This window comes from Clavelina lepadiformis, chromosome 4, assembly GCF_947623445.1.
Source record: "Clavelina lepadiformis chromosome 4, kaClaLepa1.1, whole genome shotgun sequence".
In the NCBI taxonomy this organism is placed as follows: domain Eukaryota; kingdom Metazoa; phylum Chordata; class Ascidiacea; order Aplousobranchia; family Clavelinidae; genus Clavelina; species Clavelina lepadiformis.
Window position 1 is genome coordinate 17,366,686 of NC_135243.1, and position 22,095 is coordinate 17,388,780.

At 39.9% G+C, this 22,095-nt stretch overlaps 13 non-coding genes and 1 pseudogene across 13 annotated transcripts; all 14 read left to right on the top strand.

The window, feature by feature from the left end:
* Positions 1-5,057: 5,057 nt before the first annotated feature.
* On the top strand, positions 5,058-5,259 carry LOC143457904 (U2 spliceosomal RNA). The gene has a single exon (XR_013117560.1). It is a non-coding gene; the product is annotated as a U2 spliceosomal RNA (small nuclear RNA).
* A 593-nt stretch (positions 5,260-5,852) lies between these two features.
* LOC143457799 (U2 spliceosomal RNA) lies at positions 5,853-6,045 on the top strand. The gene has a single exon (XR_013117475.1). It is a non-coding gene; the product is annotated as a U2 spliceosomal RNA (small nuclear RNA).
* Positions 6,046-6,638: 593 nt separating this feature from the next.
* LOC143457800 (U2 spliceosomal RNA) lies at positions 6,639-6,831 on the top strand. Its single transcript, XR_013117476.1, has one exon. It is a non-coding gene; the product is annotated as a U2 spliceosomal RNA (small nuclear RNA).
* A 593-nt stretch (positions 6,832-7,424) lies between these two features.
* Positions 7,425-7,617, top strand: LOC143457802 (U2 spliceosomal RNA). Its single transcript, XR_013117477.1, has one exon. It is a non-coding gene; the product is annotated as a U2 spliceosomal RNA (small nuclear RNA).
* A 6,920-nt stretch (positions 7,618-14,537) lies between these two features.
* On the top strand, positions 14,538-14,760 carry LOC143457890 (U2 spliceosomal RNA; annotated as a pseudogene).
* Positions 14,761-15,353: 593 nt separating this feature from the next.
* On the top strand, positions 15,354-15,546 carry LOC143457803 (U2 spliceosomal RNA). The gene has a single exon (XR_013117478.1). It is a non-coding gene; the product is annotated as a U2 spliceosomal RNA (small nuclear RNA).
* A 593-nt stretch (positions 15,547-16,139) lies between these two features.
* On the top strand, positions 16,140-16,332 carry LOC143457804 (U2 spliceosomal RNA). Its single transcript, XR_013117479.1, has one exon. It is a non-coding gene; the product is annotated as a U2 spliceosomal RNA (small nuclear RNA).
* Positions 16,333-16,925: 593 nt separating this feature from the next.
* LOC143457806 (U2 spliceosomal RNA) lies at positions 16,926-17,118 on the top strand. The gene has a single exon (XR_013117481.1). It is a non-coding gene; the product is annotated as a U2 spliceosomal RNA (small nuclear RNA).
* A 593-nt stretch (positions 17,119-17,711) lies between these two features.
* LOC143457807 (U2 spliceosomal RNA) lies at positions 17,712-17,904 on the top strand. The gene has a single exon (XR_013117482.1). It is a non-coding gene; the product is annotated as a U2 spliceosomal RNA (small nuclear RNA).
* A 593-nt stretch (positions 17,905-18,497) lies between these two features.
* LOC143457808 (U2 spliceosomal RNA) lies at positions 18,498-18,690 on the top strand. Its single transcript, XR_013117483.1, has one exon. It is a non-coding gene; the product is annotated as a U2 spliceosomal RNA (small nuclear RNA).
* A 593-nt stretch (positions 18,691-19,283) lies between these two features.
* Positions 19,284-19,476, top strand: LOC143457809 (U2 spliceosomal RNA). Its single transcript, XR_013117484.1, has one exon. It is a non-coding gene; the product is annotated as a U2 spliceosomal RNA (small nuclear RNA).
* Positions 19,477-20,069: 593 nt separating this feature from the next.
* Positions 20,070-20,262, top strand: LOC143457810 (U2 spliceosomal RNA). The gene has a single exon (XR_013117485.1). It is a non-coding gene; the product is annotated as a U2 spliceosomal RNA (small nuclear RNA).
* Positions 20,263-20,855: 593 nt separating this feature from the next.
* Positions 20,856-21,048, top strand: LOC143457811 (U2 spliceosomal RNA). Its single transcript, XR_013117486.1, has one exon. It is a non-coding gene; the product is annotated as a U2 spliceosomal RNA (small nuclear RNA).
* A 593-nt stretch (positions 21,049-21,641) lies between these two features.
* Positions 21,642-21,834, top strand: LOC143457812 (U2 spliceosomal RNA). Its single transcript, XR_013117487.1, has one exon. It is a non-coding gene; the product is annotated as a U2 spliceosomal RNA (small nuclear RNA).
* The last annotated feature ends 261 nt before the right edge of the window (positions 21,835-22,095 follow it).

Sequence of the window (22,095 nt, forward strand, 5' to 3'; positions counted from 1 at the left end):
CGACAAGGAAGCCATTCGAATGTGGACACAAAACCTCAACCTAGAAGTATATCTAAACACAGAAGAAAAAAGAACAACCACAAGACCCTTCAAAAATGGTACTTGTATCATCACCCGGAAAAATAGAGAAAGACTTCTTCTTAAAGACCAACACATTATCATCAAAAATAGAATCCAGCAAATTAATATAAGTATTGCAGACAAGGAAATCTCAATCATAAATGTATATCTAAAATCAGGTGGAGCATATCAAAACATACTCTGCAGGAAAGAACAAATTCTACAACTGGCGCAACACATAGAAACGAATACATCCAATGAAATCATCATGGCAGGTGACTTCAATATGATAATTGATTCTGAAGATACCATAAATCCAACCCAAGCAAGACCAGATCAAGAAACACTAAGAAATCTTATCACCAAAACTCAACTATGCGACTCCTACCGATGCTTCCATCCCCAAAAGAACGTCTTCTCATATATTACAAAAAAATCGGCTACAAGAATAGACCGAATTTACATCCCAAAAGATCTACAGACCAAGACCATTCAATCTACTTATGTGAATAACCACTTCTCCGATCACAAATATGGACCATTAATTACACTGAGATTTTCAACCCCACCAAGAAGAAGACAAATAAAATTATGGAAACTAAACTCATCTATTCTCAATCAGGAAATGGAACGCACAAGCACTGATACTGTAATTAGAAACTGTATCCAAAACCCGAGAAGAACAACAGACCCCCTAGAATGGTGGGACTACACAAAAAGAAAACTGAGACAACATTATCAAATACTCTCAAAACAAATACACAAACAACAAAAGGAAAAAATGATATACTATCAATATCGAAGAGAAACTATCAAAAACTCGACGAACCCTACAGACCAAAATGAACTCATGAAAATACAAGAATCTATAAAGAAAATACAGGTACAAAGAGACAAAGGAGCAATGACAAGATCCAGAACAAAAATATTTGATGATGCCGAAGAGCCAACAAAACTATTCTACAGAAGCGAAAACAAGAAACAAGGGAAAAAAGACATACAATGCTTAATCAGTGCACAAGGAACAAAAATCACACAAATAGAAGGAATTGAACAAATTGCATATGAGTTTTACGATCAACTATGGAACCAAGACACACAACCATCAAAAGAACAATGTCAACAATATCTATCAACAATACCACCTATAACATCAGATAATGGAAAAGAACCAACACCATTTGTATCAAAAGAAGAAATCAAGACAGCAATAGAGCAATTACACAACAACAAGTCCCCCGGATCCGACGGCCTAACCACAGAATTTTATAAAGCACATCAACAAATCCTGCTTCCAATACTGCAAGAAATATACAACAACACCTATCTGAGAGGAATACTAACTCCATCACAGTATATGGCAATCATAACACTACTACCAAAAAAAGGAAACAAAGAAGAAATAAAGAACTGGAGGCCTATAGCATTATTAAACACAGACTATAAAATTCTGAGTATGATTCTAAAAAATAAACTGATACCGTACGTTCAAGACCACATCCTTCAACACCAACAATGTGGACTTCCTGGAAGAAACATTAGAAAAATACATCTCAATATACAAGCAGCAATGGAACAATCCCAGGACACAAAATCAAGATTGGCCATCCTACAATTTGACTTTAAAAAAGCATTCGACAACCTCAGCCATCAATTCATCATCATGACACTGAAACGTATGAACATACCAAAAACGATCATCAAATGGATAAAAATCATGTACAAAAATCCTCAAGCAAGAATCCGCATAAGTCAAAACCTAACCAACCCAATCAACGTTCAATCAGGAGTAAGACAAGGATGCCCGTTAAGCATGCTGCTATTCATAATAGCTATTAACACCCTGACATATAAAATCATCCAAAATCCCAACATTCATGGATGCTCTGTGGGAAATCAGCATCTGACGGTCCAACAATACGCTGATGATATCACATTCTTCATTCAAGAAAAAGAATCACTGAACGAAATAATCGAGACCTTACGAAATTTCTCAAGACAATCAGGACTAAAAATTAATCAAAACAAAACCATCATTTGCTGCAACTCGGACCCACTCTATAATGAAATTAAACAAATCATCCCAAATAGCACCAAAGAAAACACAAGCAAGATCCTAGGAATCATTTTTTCGATGACAGAAAACACCGCCAACATCAACTGGAATCAAACCCTTAACAAAATCGAGAAGATAATAAATCAACACAAATCCAGAAGATTATCACTACTGGGAAGAAAAAATATCATCAATGCCCTCATCCTACCACATATACTACAAGTTGCAGCCATCTTCTACCCTAGACAGAGTACTATAAATCAAATAGAAAACAAAATCTTCAAATTCTTATGGTATCCCCAAATCATAGAACCTCAAGCAAGAAAACAACTTATTGCACCCTACAACAAAGGAGGACTTCAAATACCAGACATAGAAATGAAATGTGCTACTACATACTTAATCTCAATGACAACCACAATACAAGAAGATAATTATGAAAACTCCTTTTTCATACAATGGGCCAGGTACAACATGGGAACCCTCGTAAAACAAATCAATCCAAACATCTACTCCAATTCTATACCGCATCGACCCAAACCAAATGAAACATGGAAAAAAAGATGGGACATCCTTCAAAAATACAACCTCCTAGCCTATAAGATGCACGCGACAACATCAAAAGAATTGTACCGTACCCTTCTGGAACAAAAATGCACCCAATCTGACATCAAAGATGACCAAGATCAACCAATTCCATGGACAAATATTCTTTTAAAAATAAAAAACTGCAACTTCTTCACCCTAGCAGAACAATCACTATCATACAAAGTAGCACACAAAGCCTTCATCTGTGGATCCTTCTACGACAAGAAAAAATTATACAAGACAAAATCTAATGAAATTCGCAAAGTAAAATGTAAACTCTGCTCAACAGAAAGGGACACCATAAATCATGTCTTACTCCAATGTAAAACTACAAATATTATTAGAAAGTACATTATCGACACAATCAAAGAAGAAACCAACACCCAACTTTCCAATCTACAACGAGCCATCATGTACAACCTACTTCCAAATGACATGCCAAAAATCAACATCATCAGGAAACTATTAACAATATACAGAGAAGAAATCATCCAGCTGAAAGAAAATCAAGACAAAAGCAATAAATACATTACCAACACTAACAGAAAAATGCAGGAAACATTATGGAAAATAAAATGCAAATTCAAAATCATCAAAAATCAAGCAACATCCCAAGAAAAGAAGAAACCATCAACTTCACGGAACCAAGATTTGGATAAAATCATCCCTAGATCACCAACGAAGAGAAATAAATAAATAAAGCAACGACAGATGAATGACAGTTTACTCTAATTATAGAAATAGAACTTGAGAATATTAGACCATACTGAACTTAACCTAAATAATCTATATATAGGCCTAGAAAGCAGCATATATATATATAATATATCCTCGGAACCCAACAAATGACAATATATATATACCTTAAGATGCCTGTCAGCATCACATCCTATACTTAGCAGATAAAATAGGCCTAGTTGATCATAAATAACAATAATACTGAAATTAACCTAAATAACCTATATATAAGACTAAACCACAATATATATACAATAATATAATACAATACTGTACATAATAAATGAATATATATATAAATTACCCTAAGATGTCTGTTACAGCATCACATACTATAACTATCAGATATAATAGGCTTACTTGGTCATAAACAGGAAATAATACTAAAGTTAACCTAAATAAACTATACATAGACCTAGACCACAATATATATAAAATGAAAAATATGGAATATGCATAAATAAACCCATACCTTACCTTAAGACAACTATCATAGCATCATATCTTATATTTAACATATATAATACTAAATACATCCTTAAGATGTACCAATAGAATAAAAAAATATGATAAAATAATAAATAAATATAAACGATACAAGTAATTATCTTAAACTTCCTAAAGAAAAGTACATAATCCTCTTTTTTTCTTTTCTCTCACCCCCTCCCAAACCTCCCAAACCTCCATCACCCCAATTTATAATATAAAAATATGACTATAAAAAAATAAAAACAAAAATACTGCTGCGAAACTGACATGGAACGATGAACCAACATTCAACAATCATCAACTGAAACCACTTATGAAATGAAAACCGATGACGACCATCCAAACAATGATCTACTACCAATGATGAACCTGGAATACCATCAACGATGAAACAAAAACAATCGCCTTACAAACCAAAACCAAATGGACAACTCTATGCACACTTTATTCTGATGTACTCTTATGTAATGACCATAATATGACTATATTATGCATGGAACATGAACAACTATGATTATTTTGTGAAAACAACATTATTTAAATGAATAAAATCATAATATATACATGATAATGCAACTAAATATGTATAATTGTCACTTAATTTACTCTAAATATCCATATATGTGTGTATTTTTCATTTTTTTGTGTTTTTTACAATGTTCAATGGATCCACAAAATTACTAACCTCTGGAAATCCCCTAATATGAAATTTGGATAAATCATAAATTTTCCCGAAACATCATATAATTCAAAATAACTTTTTCAATTCTTTGTATTTTCCCAACCTTTTTCCAATTGCTTAACTGATTGGAACAACCACTCCACTGATAATTATCAATTAATATATAAATTTATCCTTGGAACCCATTGTAATACTTGTACTTTCACTACATTTGTGTATTATTTTTTTATGTCGAATATTGCCACCAAATGTTCGCATCATGATTTTTTGGAATTCCCCAAATGTGAAATTTTGCTAAATCATAAAATTCCCGTGAACATCATATAACTCAAAATAACAAAATTGCATTTTTTATCGTATTTTTTCACACATAACCAAACGAAATAATTATCGTAACCTATAATCGAAAACTGAATTATTTTGTCTTTATTATTTCAAATATAAATAACGTTAATAGAAAAAAAAAAAAAAAAAAAAAAAAAAAAGTGTAGTATCTGTTCTTCTCAGTTTAATCCCTGGGACGCAGTTCATTGAACTGCTCTTCGATTAAACGGATTTTTGAACGGTGAACGACGCTAGGCGCTTGCGCCTGCTCGTTTGAGGGTTGTGCAGCTATTGCAGTACCTGCTGCTTCGGCCCATCTCCCACCCTGGTGGGATACTCTTGTTTGTATTAAAGTAGTCTGAGGAAAAGAAGAAGAGGAGGAGAAGGAGGGGAAAAAAAAAAAAAAAAAAAAGAAGACGATGGGCGGATGGATTGATCGATGTCAAACGATCGATTAATGTCTATGGGATAAATGTTGTACACCTGCGTCACGGGTAAAATGAGAAATTGACTGTCGGCCCTGTGTGACAGCAGGAATGGTTTGATAAAATGGATAAATCCCCGATTTATCTTGTGAAAGTTTCTTCAAGTCAACTGTGCTGCTGCTGCTGTTACTACATTTGTTGTGAGTACTAATGAAAGCGATCGTTTTAGGGTATTTCCCAGTTTGATAGCAAAAAGCTGAAAAATGCAAGAAATGGCCTCCACGGGATAGACACAAAATATCTCCACTGTCACGGTCCAATAACCATCAAGCAGCAAATCATGTGACTGGGCGGCGGCCAGAAGATTGTCGTCTGTCTGCTGGCTGGTTGAGTTCGTCAGTTTGGCGTCTTGTGGCGGGCGATATAGGAACGTTTGGAGGTCGAGGAGGATTTTGAGAAGAATAAAAAGAGTCCGGGAAGATTTAGAGGTATCGCTTCTCGGCTCTCAAGAGCTAAGATCAAGTGTAGTATCTGTTCTTCTCAGTTTAATCCCTGGGACGCAGTTCATTGAACTGCTCTTCGATTAAACGGATTTTTGAACGGTGAACGACGCTAGGCGCTTGCGCCTGCTCGTTTGAGGGTTGTGCAGCTATTGCAGTACCTGCTGCTTCGGCCCATCTCCCACCCTGGTGGGATACTCTTGTTTGTATTAAAGTAGTCTGAGGAAAAGAAGAAGAGGAGGAGAAGGAGGGGAAAAAAAAAAAAAAAAAAAAGAAGACGATGGGCGGATGGATTGATCGATGTCAAACGATCGATTAATGTCTATGGGATAAATGTTGTACACCTGCGTCACTGCTAAAATGAGAAATTGACTGTCGGCCCTGTGTGACAGCAGGAATGGTTTGATAAAATGGATAAATCCCCGATTTATCTTGTGAAAGTTTCTTCAAGTCAACTGTGCTGCTGCTGCTGTTACTACATTTGTTGTGAGTACTAATGAAAGCGATCGTTTTAGGGTATTTCCCAGTTTGATAGCAAAAAGCTGAAAAATGCAAGAAATGGCCTCCACGGGATAGACACAAAATATCTCCACTGTCACGGTCCAATAACCATCAAGCAGCAAATCATGTGACTGGGCGGCGGCCAGAAGATTGTCGTCTGTCTGCTGGCTGGTTGAGTTCGTCAGTTTGGCGTCTTGTGGCGGGCGATATAGGAACGTTTGGAGGTCGAGGAGGATTTTGAGAAGAATAAAAAGAGTCCGGGAAGATTTAGAGGTATCGCTTCTCGGCTCTCAAGAGCTAAGATCAAGTGTAGTATCTGTTCTTCTCAGTTTAATCCCTGGGACGCAGTTCATTGAACTGCTCTTCGATTAAACGGATTTTTGAACGGTGAACGACGCTAGGCGCTTGCGCCTGCTCGTTTGAGGGTTGTGCAGCTATTGCAGTACCTGCTGCTTCGGCCCATCTCCCACCCTGGTGGGATACTCTTGTTTGTATTAAAGTAGTCTGAGGAAAAGAAGAAGAGGAGGAGAAGGAGGGGAAAAAAAAAAAAAAAAAAAAGAAGACGATGGGCGGATGGATTGATCGATGTCAAACGATCGATTAATGTCTATGGGATAAATGTTGTACACCTGCGTCACGGGTAAAATGAGAAATTGACTGTCGGCCCTGTGTGACAGCAGGAATGGTTTGATAAAATGGATAAATCCCCGATTTATCTTGTGAAAGTTTCTTCAAGTCAACTGTGCTGCTGCTGCTGTTACTACATTTGTTGTGAGTACTAATGAAAGCGATCGTTTTAGGGTATTTCCCAGTTTGATAGCAAAAAGCTGAAAAATGCAAGAAATGGCCTCCACGGGATAGACACAAAATATCTCCACTGTCACGGTCCAATAACCATCAAGCAGCAAATCATGTGACTGGGCGGCGGCCAGAAGATTGTCGTCTGTCTGCTGGCTGGTTGAGTTCGTCAGTTTGGCGTCTTGTGGCGGGCGATATAGGAACGTTTGGAGGTCGAGGAGGATTTTGAGAAGAATAAAAAGAGTCCGGGAAGATTTAGAGGTATCGCTTCTCGGCTCTCAAGAGCTAAGATCAAGTGTAGTATCTGTTCTTCTCAGTTTAATCCCTGGGACGCAGTTCATTGAACTGCTCTTCGATTAAACGGATTTTTGAACGGTGAACGACGCTAGGCGCTTGCGCCTGCTCGTTTGAGGGTTGTGCAGCTATTGCAGTACCTGCTGCTTCGGCCCATCTCCCACCCTGGTGGGATACTCTTGTTTGTATTAAAGTAGTCTGAGGAAAAGAAGAAGAGGAGGAGAAGGAGGGGAAAAAAAAAAAAAAAAAAAAGAAGACGATGGGCGGATGGATTGATCGATGTCAAACGATCGATTAATGTCTATGGGATAAATGTTGTACACCTGCGTCACGGGTAAAATGAGAAATTGACTGTCGGCCCTGTGTGACAGCAGGAATGGTTTGATAAAATGGATAAATCCCCGATTTATCTTGTGAAAGTTTCTTCAAGTCAACTGTGCTGCTGCTGCTGTTACTACATTTGTTGTGAGTACTAATGAAAGCGATCGTTTTAGGGTATTTCCCAGTTTGATAGCAAAAAGCTGAAAAATGCAAGAAATGGCCTCCACGGGATAGACACAAAATATCTCCACTGTCACGGTCCAATAACCATCAAGCAGCAAATCATGTGACTGGGCGGCGGCCAGAAGATTGTCGTCTGTCTGCTGGCTGGTTGAGTTCGTCAGTTTGGCGTCTTGTGGCGGGCGATATAGGAACGTTTGGAGGTCGAGGAGGATTTTGAGAAGAATAAAAAGAGTCCGGGAAGATTTAGAGGTATCGCTTCTCGGCTCTCAAGAGCTAAGATCAAGTGTAGTATCTGTCGGGTTCGGACGTGTTTTTCGAGCTCCTCAGGTCCAAAACTGTATCTAAGCTAATCTCATCTATTAGGCAGTTTTAGGCAGCCAGTTATAGTTTAAAATCTTTTTAAACCGATCAGCTAAAACTTTCTCACAGAAAGTTTATTCAGTTATTAGCAAAAAGCTCTTTTTAGAGCTATAGCCAAAAAACCGACAAATTTGCCGGCTTTTTTTTCAATCACTCACAGTTCAGGTTCTGGCCTCTCCCAAGTTTTGAAACTTGGTAGATAGGCTGTTTTCACGGTGTAGTCTCTGGAAAACCTGACCTTTTAACCGTAGGCCTACGTTTAAGTGCCTTTTCAAGGCTTCTTGAACCTAGACCTTCTAGGCCTAACTTGCACCCATTTTCCCGCCATTATTCTGAGGGAAACCCCCATTTATCAAACCATAGAAATCAATTATGGTGTTTTTTAAACAAACGCGTACGCTTCTGTGCCATTTTGACAAGGAAGAAGTTTCTGAAACATTTGATATAACCACATTTATGGAGCTGTTCACAGATGACGGTCCCTTATGCTACCTATCGCAAAACATCTTTGGCATGACCCAAGTGAATTATAAAGAGCAGATTTACTCAATTACATTCAAATCAGATGACGACTCCAAACATCTCATAAAACAGATGAAAACAAAATTCGCAATGCAACAAGTTATAACCAAAACAAATGGTGCTTCGTTCTCCATGTGGGTGGAGGAACCAGCTCCTCCTCCGACCACGGTCACGCTGTACCCGGTCCCCCTCGACATCCCAGATGAGGAGATCATTCATCTTGTCCAATCCAGAAACTGGGGCAATCTACGAAGATACAAATTTGGTTCACACAAGGGTTTCCCTCAATTTCATAATGAATATCTTCACATTCAAATAGACGAACTCAAAGAAGACCTACTTCCTAATCAAATCTTCATCAACGGGCAAGCCGTATCAATTTCTCTTCCGGGATCTCCTATCCTGAAATGTGCTTACTGCAGAAACTTCGGTCACCGAATCGAAACCTGCAAAAAAATAAAAAATAAAAAGCAACCCTCCGCCTCAGGCAATTCTGCTCTCTCCCCTAACTCAACATGGGGAAATAAACAAAAAACATCCAAACAAACCTCTACATCATCCACTGGTCCGACGGATCAACCCAACCCTCAAGCAACGCCTCCAGTTACAGTTACAGAAGAAGAAAAAGAAGAAAAAAAAGACCCCGCACCAGAACAAACCCAAACAAGATCCAAAACACCCAAAATTCATGCCACCACCGCCATTGTTAATTCAGAAACCGAAAAACCATCCACTTCAGACGAGTCCAACAGCTCTACTGACTTTCAGACTGTCTCTCCACTAGACACCTCCGAAGCCGAAAGGCAGCTGAAAGGATCTCAAGGAAAACGCTCCCCCATTCACAATCCAACAACTTCGAAGAAATTGAAACATGGGAGTAAACCCAAAAGCAAGAAATCTTAAACACGCATACCAAGAACATTTTGTATCAGGTAACTAAATCCGATGACGACAATCAAAAACATGGACAATTCTCTAACCTTAACCACAATAAACTGCAATGGACTTACCAAATCCCTTCAGCATATCCCCTTCTTCATCCGAAAATATCACATCGACATTTTGGCTATTCAGGAAGCCCACAGAATTGACGAAAAACAACTCCGGATCTGGCAAACAAGAAACAATCTGACTGTTTTTACCAATGCCCCAGACAAAAGAGAGAGAAATAAATATTTCAAAGCTGGAACAGTCTTAATAATACCGAATAATGTAGCTTCACAGGTCAAACATCACGAAATTATCTCGAAATACCGTTCACAAATGATTAAATTAGAAATTGACAGCAAGGCAATCATAATTGTCAACTCTTATCTTACCTCTGGTACTTCCTCCTCCTCGTCCATAGAAAGAATTCAACAACTGGAAGACATCTACCAACACCTCATCGCCACCCCCCATGTCGACATCATCTGGCTAGGAGATTTCAACTTCGTTCTGGAAAACAATGACACAATTAACAAAATTACCATCCGAAATGACCACAGGAAAATGACAGAATGTATACAACTACTTGACATCGTCGACTCCTTCCGTCTTCTCCACCCAAATCAAAAAAGTTACTCATACATCACCGCAAAAGCCAGCACCAGAATAGATAGAATCTATTGCAGTAAATCTCTGACATCCAAACTTCAACAATCAATATATATCTCCACAGCGCATCTCTCGGATCACATCTTTGGAAACCTAATCTCACTTCAAACATCTCACTCAAGACCCAACTGTCAATATAAAAAAACACACTGGAAACTGAACGACTCCCTACTGGAAGACCCACATATATGTAAACAACTAAAGAATGAAATTCTCCTTTTTGCAAAAAAACCTCTCCATGCGAAGCATCCACTAATGTGGTGGGAAATGCTCAAAAAAAATATCAAAAGAATCATTATTCACCTGGCCAGCAGGAAGAAAAAGAAAATTCAAACAATCATAAACAATCATCAAAGCAAACTGGAAACTCTCAACGTCAACCTCCTCCCACAGTCAAACCAAGAAATCATCCAAATTAAGCAGAAAATACAAAGATTACAAGAAGAACTACACAATGGAGACCGAATCAGAGCCAGAATCACAGCTGTCACCGACAACGAAGCCCCTTCCCAAATTTTTAAATTAATGGAAAAAAAAAAACAACGGAAACTAAACATCAACCAATTACAATTAGACGAAACCGACGAAGATTCCATCACCAATAATCCTATATCAATTCAAAATACCATTCATGAATTCTACACCCATTTATGGACCAAAAATGACAACCAAAACCACATCGACGAAGAAGAAGAACTATCCCATTACCTATCAAGCATTCCTTCACTACCACCTGATTCCCAAACAACACCCTCCCCATTTATACACATCTCAGAAGTCAAAGCAGCTATAATACGCCTAAATAAAGACTCCTCACCTGGATTGGATGGCCTCACTGCCCGCTTTTATCAACATTTTTCGGAAATCTTGGCACCCCTCCTTCAAGAAAATTTTAACAACTGTTATTTCAGCTCCAGCTTGACTGAGTCACAGCGATCCGCAATCATTCGTCTTATCCCAAAATCTGGAAACAAACTACTAATCAAAAACTGGAGACCCATATCTATTCTCAATATGGACTATAAAATTCTCAGTATAATACTAAAAAATAGACTTACCCCTCTTGTGACAAATTTTATTCTAGACACCCAACAATGCGGTATCCCCGGAAGATCAATAGACACCATTCTCCTCAACATCCAAGCGGCACTGGAACAAGAAAAGGACAATCAAGACGGACTAGCCATTTTAAAATTAGATTTTACCAAAGCTTTCGATAAAGTGAACCACAATTTCTTTATTAGACTTCTCAACAAAATGAATATACCCAGTTCCATAGTAAACTGGATCAAAATAATTTATGACAAACCCCTCGCTTTCATTCAGACTGCACACGGTCTCTCTCAAGGAATCACAATCTCTTGCGGCGTCCGACAAGGATGCCCACTCAGCATGCTGATATTTACCATAGTCACCAATGTGTTGGCCCTTAAAATCTCGAATGTTCCTCTTCCGAACTGCCCAACAGTACGATCTGTTCATCTCAACCTTCAACAATACGCAGACGATACAATCCTTTTGGCCAAGAATACATCCACAGTTGCAGAAGCTCTGAAAATCATCAAAAAGTTTAGTCATTTTTCCGGACTCAAGCTGAATGAAAACAAATCCATGTTCTATATATCAACAGACAAATTAAAAACTCAAATCAGTCAGAAATTTCCAAACATTCCAATCGCCGCTACAATAACAATTCTCGGAATCACCTTTTCACTGACAGAAGACTCTGCTACTCTCAACTGGGAAAAAACTCTATGCACCCTCAAGAAATTAAACAACCTTCATAAAACAAGAAGACTCTCAATTCTCGGAAGAAAATATATTATAAACTCCCTCTTTCTACCTCACATCATGCGGACAGCAACACTATTTATACCACCAAGTAAAATTCGAAATTCAATCTCCAACCTTATTTTCAAATTCCTTTGGTATCCCAGAAGATTAGAACCTTTAGCCAGAAGAAAACTGATCGCCCCTTTCAAACAAGGAGGTCTCCAAATCCTACATGCCCAGTCCCGGATCCAATCAGCCTTCCTGTACAAAATAAAACGTCTATCCTCAGAAAATAATAAAAACAGTTTCTTTTCAAATTGGGCAAAACACAATATTGGGACCAAACTAATGAAAATTGCTCCAAATCTTTTTTCAAATGCCATCAAATACAGACCACAACCAAATTTTACCTGGACAAAGACTCTGGACATTTATGATCAGGCCAATAATAACAAAAAGATTATGCTACTCGAAGAATACAATCAGAAGACCTTATACCAGCTAATCCTAAACGACCACCAATCTCCCTCCATAATTTACAGTCAGCAGCAAAACATGATCTCATGGAAAAATATAAACCTAAAAAATACAAGAAAATGGACACCAACACTAATGCAAAGAAGCCATTCATATCTGATCGCCCATCGAGGCTTTCTCTGGGGATCCTTTTACAAGAAGAAGAAATTATTCACAACTTCAAAGCAAGAAATTCGTTTAACAGACTGCAAATTCTGCAAATCTCAGAAAGATGACATCACCCATGTATTAATTGAATGCCCCATAGCCAAAGAAATTCTCTCTCACATTCAATCAGATTTACTACAATGGTTTACAATAAATACCCCTCTCCACCAAAATTTAATTCTCTACAATAGCTTTCAAAAAGATACCAAAGACTCGGAAAAAATCCTACACTATCTGAACATTTTCAAATCAACCCTTATAGCACATAAAGAAGCCCTAGATGAAGAAAATTCCTACATGACAGACAAAACTACGACAACCAACAGCATCCTCTGGAAAATTCGAACAAAATTTAAAAGACATTATCTCCTGGAAGATTGAACTCTCCTCTCGCCCACCAACAACAAACTCAAGATAAACAAGAAGAAGACTCTGCTTATTCTACACCTCTAATCTATACAATTCTCACCCTTCGTTATATAATGTACTTACTTCTTTCACCCCCAAAACCCACTAAATATAACTTCCCCCCTCATTATAGAAACTATATTTTATCACACAACTAGGCCTAGAAATTTTTCGATGCCCCCTCTTAAACTTTTGCAAATATCCATTTGTTTTTTTTGTCTACTGTAAAACATATCTTATTGTAAATGTACTCTTTATTCTGAAATGTATACCATAACTACATAACCCCCTCTTTTTTTTATCTACTTTCATCATAAATTATGAAACTTAACATAATATGTATATACTTATTGTAATTACCTGAAACCTGAAAATTCATCATCTTCAACAACTTCTCAAACTTCTTCATGGACTGCACAACGAAATGAACATTACTCTACTTATACTGAAACCAACCATGATGATGATAATCCATTTGCAATGCCTTTACAATCCAAAATGATGAAACAACACCATGCATGAACTCCACCCATAACTAAATCATCAATTACAACTTACAACCTGAAAAAAACTGATCAAAAACACTGGAATATCCTACTGGACATGATGTTGTACATGAAACATGCAACCCCACGCCGGTAAACTATATTACTACCTGTATTTTGCTCATAAATATGTGTATATATATGTAAATATGTGTACTATATATACCATATCTAAAATTCTCAATTGCCACCTATAACCTGGGAAAAACCGGTTTAAAACACTGAATTATCCTTTTAACCAATATATAATACATGAAACATGCAACCTCATAATGGTAATCCATATTATTAACTGTTTTTTACTGATAAATGTATGTGTAACATGTATTAACCTCTCCCAATCTTGGCCTAATCAAAAACCGTACCGGCTTTTTCCTGGGATTCCCCTAATGCAATCACTTCTCAAATCATATAATTTCGGCAAAATTCATATAATTCATAATAACTATTTTAATTTTTACTGGTTTTAACTGGAAAAATTACGGATTGGAATATCAATGCTCTATTGTCGTTCTTATGCATGGAAATGTGTTTCTACATCACCTATAACCTACTGTGCTTATATTTTCTCATTTATTGTATATCGGACTTACCATATTATGACCACGTCTCCTTGGAATTTCCCAAATGTGAAATCTCAATTTAATCCGCAAAATATTTTCTTTCCTGCTTGTTAAACCCGAAAACTATATTGTTTTTTTCTTTATTATTGAATTTTAATATCGTTAGAAAAAAAAAAAAAAAAAAAAAAAGTGTAGTATCTGTTCTTCTCAGTTTAATCCCTGGGACGCAGTTCATTGAACTGCTCTTCGATTAAACGGATTTTTGAACGGTGAACGACGCTAGGCGCTTGCGCCTGCTCGTTTGAGGGTTGTGCAGCTATTGCAGTACCTGCTGCTTCGGCCCATCTCCCACCCTGGTGGGATACTCTTGTTTGTATTAAAGTAGTCTGAGGAAAAGAAGAAGAGGAGGAGAAGGAGGGGAAAAAAAAAAAAAAAAAAAAGAAGACGATGGGCGGATGGATTGATCGATGTCAAACGATCGATTAATGTCTATGGGATAAATGTTGTACACCTGCGTCACGGGTAAAATGAGAAATTGACTGTCGGCCCTGTGTGACAGCAGGAATGGTTTGATAAAATGGATAAATCCCCGATTTATCTTGTGAAAGTTTCTTCAAGTCAACTGTGCTGCTGCTGCTGTTACTACATTTGTTGTGAGTACTAATGAAAGCGATCGTTTTAGGGTATTTCCCAGTTTGATAGCAAAAAGCTGAAAAATGCAAGAAATGGCCTCCACGGGATAGACACAAAATATCTCCACTGTCACGGTCCAATAACCATCAAGCAGCAAATCATGTGACTGGGCGGCGGCCAGAAGATTGTCGTCTGTCTGCTGGCTGGTTGAGTTCGTCAGTTTGGCGTCTTGTGGCGGGCGATATAGGAACGTTTGGAGGTCGAGGAGGATTTTGAGAAGAATAAAAAGAGTCCGGGAAGATTTAGAGGTATCGCTTCTCGGCTCTCAAGAGCTAAGATCAAGTGTAGTATCTGTTCTTCTCAGTTTAATCCCTGGGACGCAGTTCATTGAACTGCTCTTCGATTAAACGGATTTTTGAACGGTGAACGACGCTAGGCGCTTGCGCCTGCTCGTTTGAGGGTTGTGCAGCTATTGCAGTACCTGCTGCTTCGGCCCATCTCCCACCCTGGTGGGATACTCTTGTTTGTATTAAAGTAGTCTGAGGAAAAGAAGAAGAGGAGGAGAAGGAGGGGAAAAAAAAAAAAAAAAAAAAGAAGACGATGGGCGGATGGATTGATCGATGTCAAACGATCGATTAATGTCTATGGGATAAATGTTGTACACCTGCGTCACGGGTAAAATGAGAAATTGACTGTCGGCCCTGTGTGACAGCAGGAATGGTTTGATAAAATGGATAAATCCCCGATTTATCTTGTGAAAGTTTCTTCAAGTCAACTGTGCTGCTGCTGCTGTTACTACATTTGTTGTGAGTACTAATGAAAGCGATCGTTTTAGGGTATTTCCCAGTTTGATAGCAAAAAGCTGAAAAATGCAAGAAATGGCCTCCACGGGATAGACACAAAATATCTCCACTGTCACGGTCCAATAACCATCAAGCAGCAAATCATGTGACTGGGCGGCGGCCAGAAGATTGTCGTCTGTCTGCTGGCTGGTTGAGTTCGTCAGTTTGGCGTCTTGTGGCGGGCGATATAGGAACGTTTGGAGGTCGAGGAGGATTTTGAGAAGAATAAAAAGAGTCCGGGAAGATTTAGAGGTATCGCTTCTCGGCTCTCAAGAGCTAAGATCAAGTGTAGTATCTGTTCTTCTCAGTTTAATCCCTGGGACGCAGTTCATTGAACTGCTCTTCGATTAAACGGATTTTTGAACGGTGAACGACGCTAGGCGCTTGCGCCTGCTCGTTTGAGGGTTGTGCAGCTATTGCAGTACCTGCTGCTTCGGCCCATCTCCCACCCTGGTGGGATACTCTTGTTTGTATTAAAGTAGTCTGAGGAAAAGAAGAAGAGGAGGAGAAGGAGGGGAAAAAAAAAAAAAAAAAAAAGAAGACGATGGGCGGATGGATTGATCGATGTCAAACGATCGATTAATGTCTATGGGATAAATGTTGTACACCTGCGTCACGGGTAAAATGAGAAATTGACTGTCGGCCCTGTGTGACAGCAGGAATGGTTTGATAAAATGGATAAATCCCCGATTTATCTTGTGAAAGTTTCTTCAAGTCAACTGTGCTGCTGCTGCTGTTACTACATTTGTTGTGAGTACTAATGAAAGCGATCGTTTTAGGGTATTTCCCAGTTTGATAGCAAAAAGCTGAAAAATGCAAGAAATGGCCTCCACGGGATAGACACAAAATATCTCCACTGTCACGGTCCAATAACCATCAAGCAGCAAATCATGTGACTGGGCGGCGGCCAGAAGATTGTCGTCTGTCTGCTGGCTGGTTGAGTTCGTCAGTTTGGCGTCTTGTGGCGGGCGATATAGGAACGTTTGGAGGTCGAGGAGGATTTTGAGAAGAATAAAAAGAGTCCGGGAAGATTTAGAGGTATCGCTTCTCGGCTCTCAAGAGCTAAGATCAAGTGTAGTATCTGTTCTTCTCAGTTTAATCCCTGGGACGCAGTTCATTGAACTGCTCTTCGATTAAACGGATTTTTGAACGGTGAACGACGCTAGGCGCTTGCGCCTGCTCGTTTGAGGGTTGTGCAGCTATTGCAGTACCTGCTGCTTCGGCCCATCTCCCACCCTGGTGGGATACTCTTGTTTGTATTAAAGTAGTCTGAGGAAAAGAAGAAGAGGAGGAGAAGGAGGGGAAAAAAAAAAAAAAAAAAAAGAAGACGATGGGCGGATGGATTGATCGATGTCAAACGATCGATTAATGTCTATGGGATAAATGTTGTACACCTGCGTCACGGGTAAAATGAGAAATTGACTGTCGGCCCTGTGTGACAGCAGGAATGGTTTGATAAAATGGATAAATCCCCGATTTATCTTGTGAAAGTTTCTTCAAGTCAACTGTGCTGCTGCTGCTGTTACTACATTTGTTGTGAGTACTAATGAAAGCGATCGTTTTAGGGTATTTCCCAGTTTGATAGCAAAAAGCTGAAAAATGCAAGAAATGGCCTCCACGGGATAGACACAAAATATCTCCACTGTCACGGTCCAATAACCATCAAGCAGCAAATCATGTGACTGGGCGGCGGCCAGAAGATTGTCGTCTGTCTGCTGGCTGGTTGAGTTCGTCAGTTTGGCGTCTTGTGGCGGGCGATATAGGAACGTTTGGAGGTCGAGGAGGATTTTGAGAAGAATAAAAAGAGTCCGGGAAGATTTAGAGGTATCGCTTCTCGGCTCTCAAGAGCTAAGATCAAGTGTAGTATCTGTTCTTCTCAGTTTAATCCCTGGGACGCAGTTCATTGAACTGCTCTTCGATTAAACGGATTTTTGAACGGTGAACGACGCTAGGCGCTTGCGCCTGCTCGTTTGAGGGTTGTGCAGCTATTGCAGTACCTGCTGCTTCGGCCCATCTCCCACCCTGGTGGGATACTCTTGTTTGTATTAAAGTAGTCTGAGGAAAAGAAGAAGAGGAGGAGAAGGAGGGGAAAAAAAAAAAAAAAAAAAAGAAGACGATGGGCGGATGGATTGATCGATGTCAAACGATCGATTAATGTCTATGGGATAAATGTTGTACACCTGCGTCACGGGTAAAATGAGAAATTGACTGTCGGCCCTGTGTGACAGCAGGAATGGTTTGATAAAATGGATAAATCCCCGATTTATCTTGTGAAAGTTTCTTCAAGTCAACTGTGCTGCTGCTGCTGTTACTACATTTGTTGTGAGTACTAATGAAAGCGATCGTTTTAGGGTATTTCCCAGTTTGATAGCAAAAAGCTGAAAAATGCAAGAAATGGCCTCCACGGGATAGACACAAAATATCTCCACTGTCACGGTCCAATAACCATCAAGCAGCAAATCATGTGACTGGGCGGCGGCCAGAAGATTGTCGTCTGTCTGCTGGCTGGTTGAGTTCGTCAGTTTGGCGTCTTGTGGCGGGCGATATAGGAACGTTTGGAGGTCGAGGAGGATTTTGAGAAGAATAAAAAGAGTCCGGGAAGATTTAGAGGTATCGCTTCTCGGCTCTCAAGAGCTAAGATCAAGTGTAGTATCTGTTCTTCTCAGTTTAATCCCTGGGACGCAGTTCATTGAACTGCTCTTCGATTAAACGGATTTTTGAACGGTGAACGACGCTAGGCGCTTGCGCCTGCTCGTTTGAGGGTTGTGCAGCTATTGCAGTACCTGCTGCTTCGGCCCATCTCCCACCCTGGTGGGATACTCTTGTTTGTATTAAAGTAGTCTGAGGAAAAGAAGAAGAGGAGGAGAAGGAGGGGAAAAAAAAAAAAAAAAAAAAGAAGACGATGGGCGGATGGATTGATCGATGTCAAACGATCGATTAATGTCTATGGGATAAATGTTGTACACCTGCGTCACGGGTAAAATGAGAAATTGACTGTCGGCCCTGTGTGACAGCAGGAATGGTTTGATAAAATGGATAAATCCCCGATTTATCTTGTGAAAGTTTCTTCAAGTCAACTGTGCTGCTGCTGCTGTTACTACATTTGTTGTGAGTACTAATGAAAGCGATCGTTTTAGGGTATTTCCCAGTTTGATAGCAAAAAGCTGAAAAATGCAAGAAATGGCCTCCACGGGATAGACACAAAATATCTCCACTGTCACGGTCCAATAACCATCAAGCAGCAAATCATGTGACTGGGCGGCGGCCAGAAGATTGTCGTCTGTCTGCTGGCTGGTTGAGTTCGTCAGTTTGGCGTCTTGTGGCGGGCGATATAGGAACGTTTGGAGGTCGAGGAGGATTTTGAGAAGAATAAAAAGAGTCCGGGAAGATTTAGAGGTATCGCTTCTCGGCTCTCAAGAGCTAAGATCAAGTGTAGTATCTGTTCTTCTCAGTTTAATCCCTGGGACGCAGTTCATTGAACTGCTCTTCGATTAAACGGATTTTTGAACGGTGAACGACGCTAGGCGCTTGCGCCTGCTCGTTTGAGGGTTGTGCAGCTATTGCAGTACCTGCTGCTTCGGCCCATCTCCCACCCTGGTGGGATACTCTTGTTTGTATTAAAGTAGTCTGAGGAAAAGAAGAAGAGGAGGAGAAGGAGGGGAAAAAAAAAAAAAAAAAAAAGAAGACGATGGGCGGATGGATTGATCGATGTCAAACGATCGATTAATGTCTATGGGATAAATGTTGTACACCTGCGTCACGGGTAAAATGAGAAATTGACTGTCGGCCCTGTGTGACAGCAGGAATGGTTTGATAAAATGGATAAATCCCCGATTTATCTTGTGAAAGTTTCTTCAAGTCAACTGTGCTGCTGCTGCTGTTACTACATTTGTTGTGAGTACTAATGAAAGCGATCGTTTTAGGGTATTTCCCAGTTTGATAGCAAAAAGCTGAAAAATGCAAGAAATGGCCTCCACGGGATAGACACAAAATATCTCCACTGTCACGGTCCAATAACCATCAAGCAGCAAATCATGTGACTGGGCGGCGGCCAGAAGATTGTCGTCTGTCTGCTGGCTGGTTGAGTTCGTCAGTTTGGCGTCTTGTGGCGGGCGATATAGGAACGTTTGGAGGTCGAGGAGGATTTTGAGAAGAATAAAAAGAGTCCGGGAAGATTTAGAGGTATCGCTTCTCGGCTCTCAAGAGCTAAGATCAAGTGTAGTATCTGTTCTTCTCAGTTTAATCCCTGGGACGCAGTTCATTGAACTGCTCTTCGATTAAACGGATTTTTGAACGGTGAACGACGCTAGGCGCTTGCGCCTGCTCGTTTGAGGGTTGTGCAGCTATTGCAGTACCTGCTGCTTCGGCCCATCTCCCACCCTGGTGGGATACTCTTGTTTGTATTAAAGTAGTCTGAGGAAAAGAAGAAGAGGAGGAGAAGGAGGGGAAAAAAAAAAAAAAAAAAAAGAAGACGATGGGCGGATGGATTGATCGATGTCAAACGATCGATTAATGTCTATGGGATAAATGTTGTACACCTGCGTCACGGGTAAAATGAGAAATTGACTGTCGGCCCTGTGTGACAGCAGGAATGGTTTGATAAAATGGATAAATCCCCGATTTATCTTGTGAAAGTTTCTTCAAGTCAACTGTGCTGCTGCTGCTGTTACTACATTTGTTGTGAGTACTAATGAAAGCGATCGTTTTAGGGTATTTCCCAGTTTGATAGCAAAAAGCTGAAAAATGCAAGAAATGGCCTCCACGGGATAGACACAAAATATCTCCACTGTCACGGTCCAATAACCATCAAGCAGCAAATCATGTGACTGGGCGGCGGCCAGAAGATTGTCGTCTGTCTGCTGGCTGGTTGAGTTCGTCAGTTTGGCGTCTTGTGGCGGGCGATATAGGAACGTTTGGAGGTCGAGGAGGATTTTGAGAAGAATAAAAAGAGTCCGGGAAGATTTAGAGGTATCGCTTCTCGGCTCTCAAGAGCTAAGATCAAGTGTAGTATCTGTTCTTCTCAGTTTAATCCCTGGGACGCAGTTCATTGAACTGCTCTTCGATTAAACGGATTTTTGAACGGTGAACGACGCTAGGCGCTTGCGCCTGCTCGTTTGAGGGTTGTGCAGCTATTGCAGTACCTGCTGCTTCGGCCCATCTCCCACCCTGGTGGGATACTCTTGTTTGTATTAAAGTAGTCTGAGGAAAAGAAGAAGAGGAGGAGAAGGAGGGGAAAAAAAAAAAAAAAAAAAAGAAGACGATGGGCGGATGGATTGATCGATGTCAAACGATCGATTAATGTCTATGGGATAAATGTTGTACACCTGCGTCACGGGTAAAATGAGAAATTGACTGTCGGCCCTGTGTGACAGCAGGAATGGTTTGATAAAATGGATAAATCCCCGATTTATCTTGTGAAAGTTTCTTCAAGTCAACTGTGCTGCTGCTGCTGTTACTACATTTGTTGTGAGTACTAATGAAAGCGATCGTTTTAGGGTATTTCCCAGTTTGATAGCAAAAAGCTGAAAAATGCAAGAAATGGCCTCCACGGGATAGACACAAAATATCTCCACTGTCACGGTCCAATAACCATCAAGCAGCAAATCATGTGACTGGGCGGCGGCCAGAAGATTGTCGTCTGTCTGCTGGCTGGTTGAGTTCGTCAGTTTGGCGTCTTGTGGCGGGCGATATAGGAACGTTTGGAGGTCGAGGAGGATTTTGAGAAGAATAAAAAGAGTCCGGGAAGATTTAGAGGTATCGCTTCTCGGCTCTCAAGAGCTAAGATCAAGTGTAGTATCTGTTCTTCTCAGTTTAATCCCTGGGACGCAGTTCATTGAACTGCTCTTCGATTAAACGGATTTTTGAACGGTGAACGACGCTAGGCGCTTGCGCCTGCTCGTTTGAGGGTTGTGCAGCTATTGCAGTACCTGCTGCTTCGGCCCATCTCCCACCCTGGTGGGATACTCTTGTTTGTATTAAAGTAGTCTGAGGAAAAGAAGAAGAGGAGGAGAAGGAGGGGAAAAAAAAAAAAAAAAAAAAGAAGACGATGGGCGGATGGATTGATCGATGTCAAACGATCGATTAATGTCTATGGGATAAATGTTGTACACCTGCGTCACGGGTAAAATGAGAAATTGACTGTCGGCCCTGTGTGACAGCAGGAATGGTTTGATAAAATGGATAAATCCCCGATTTATCTTGTGAAAGTTT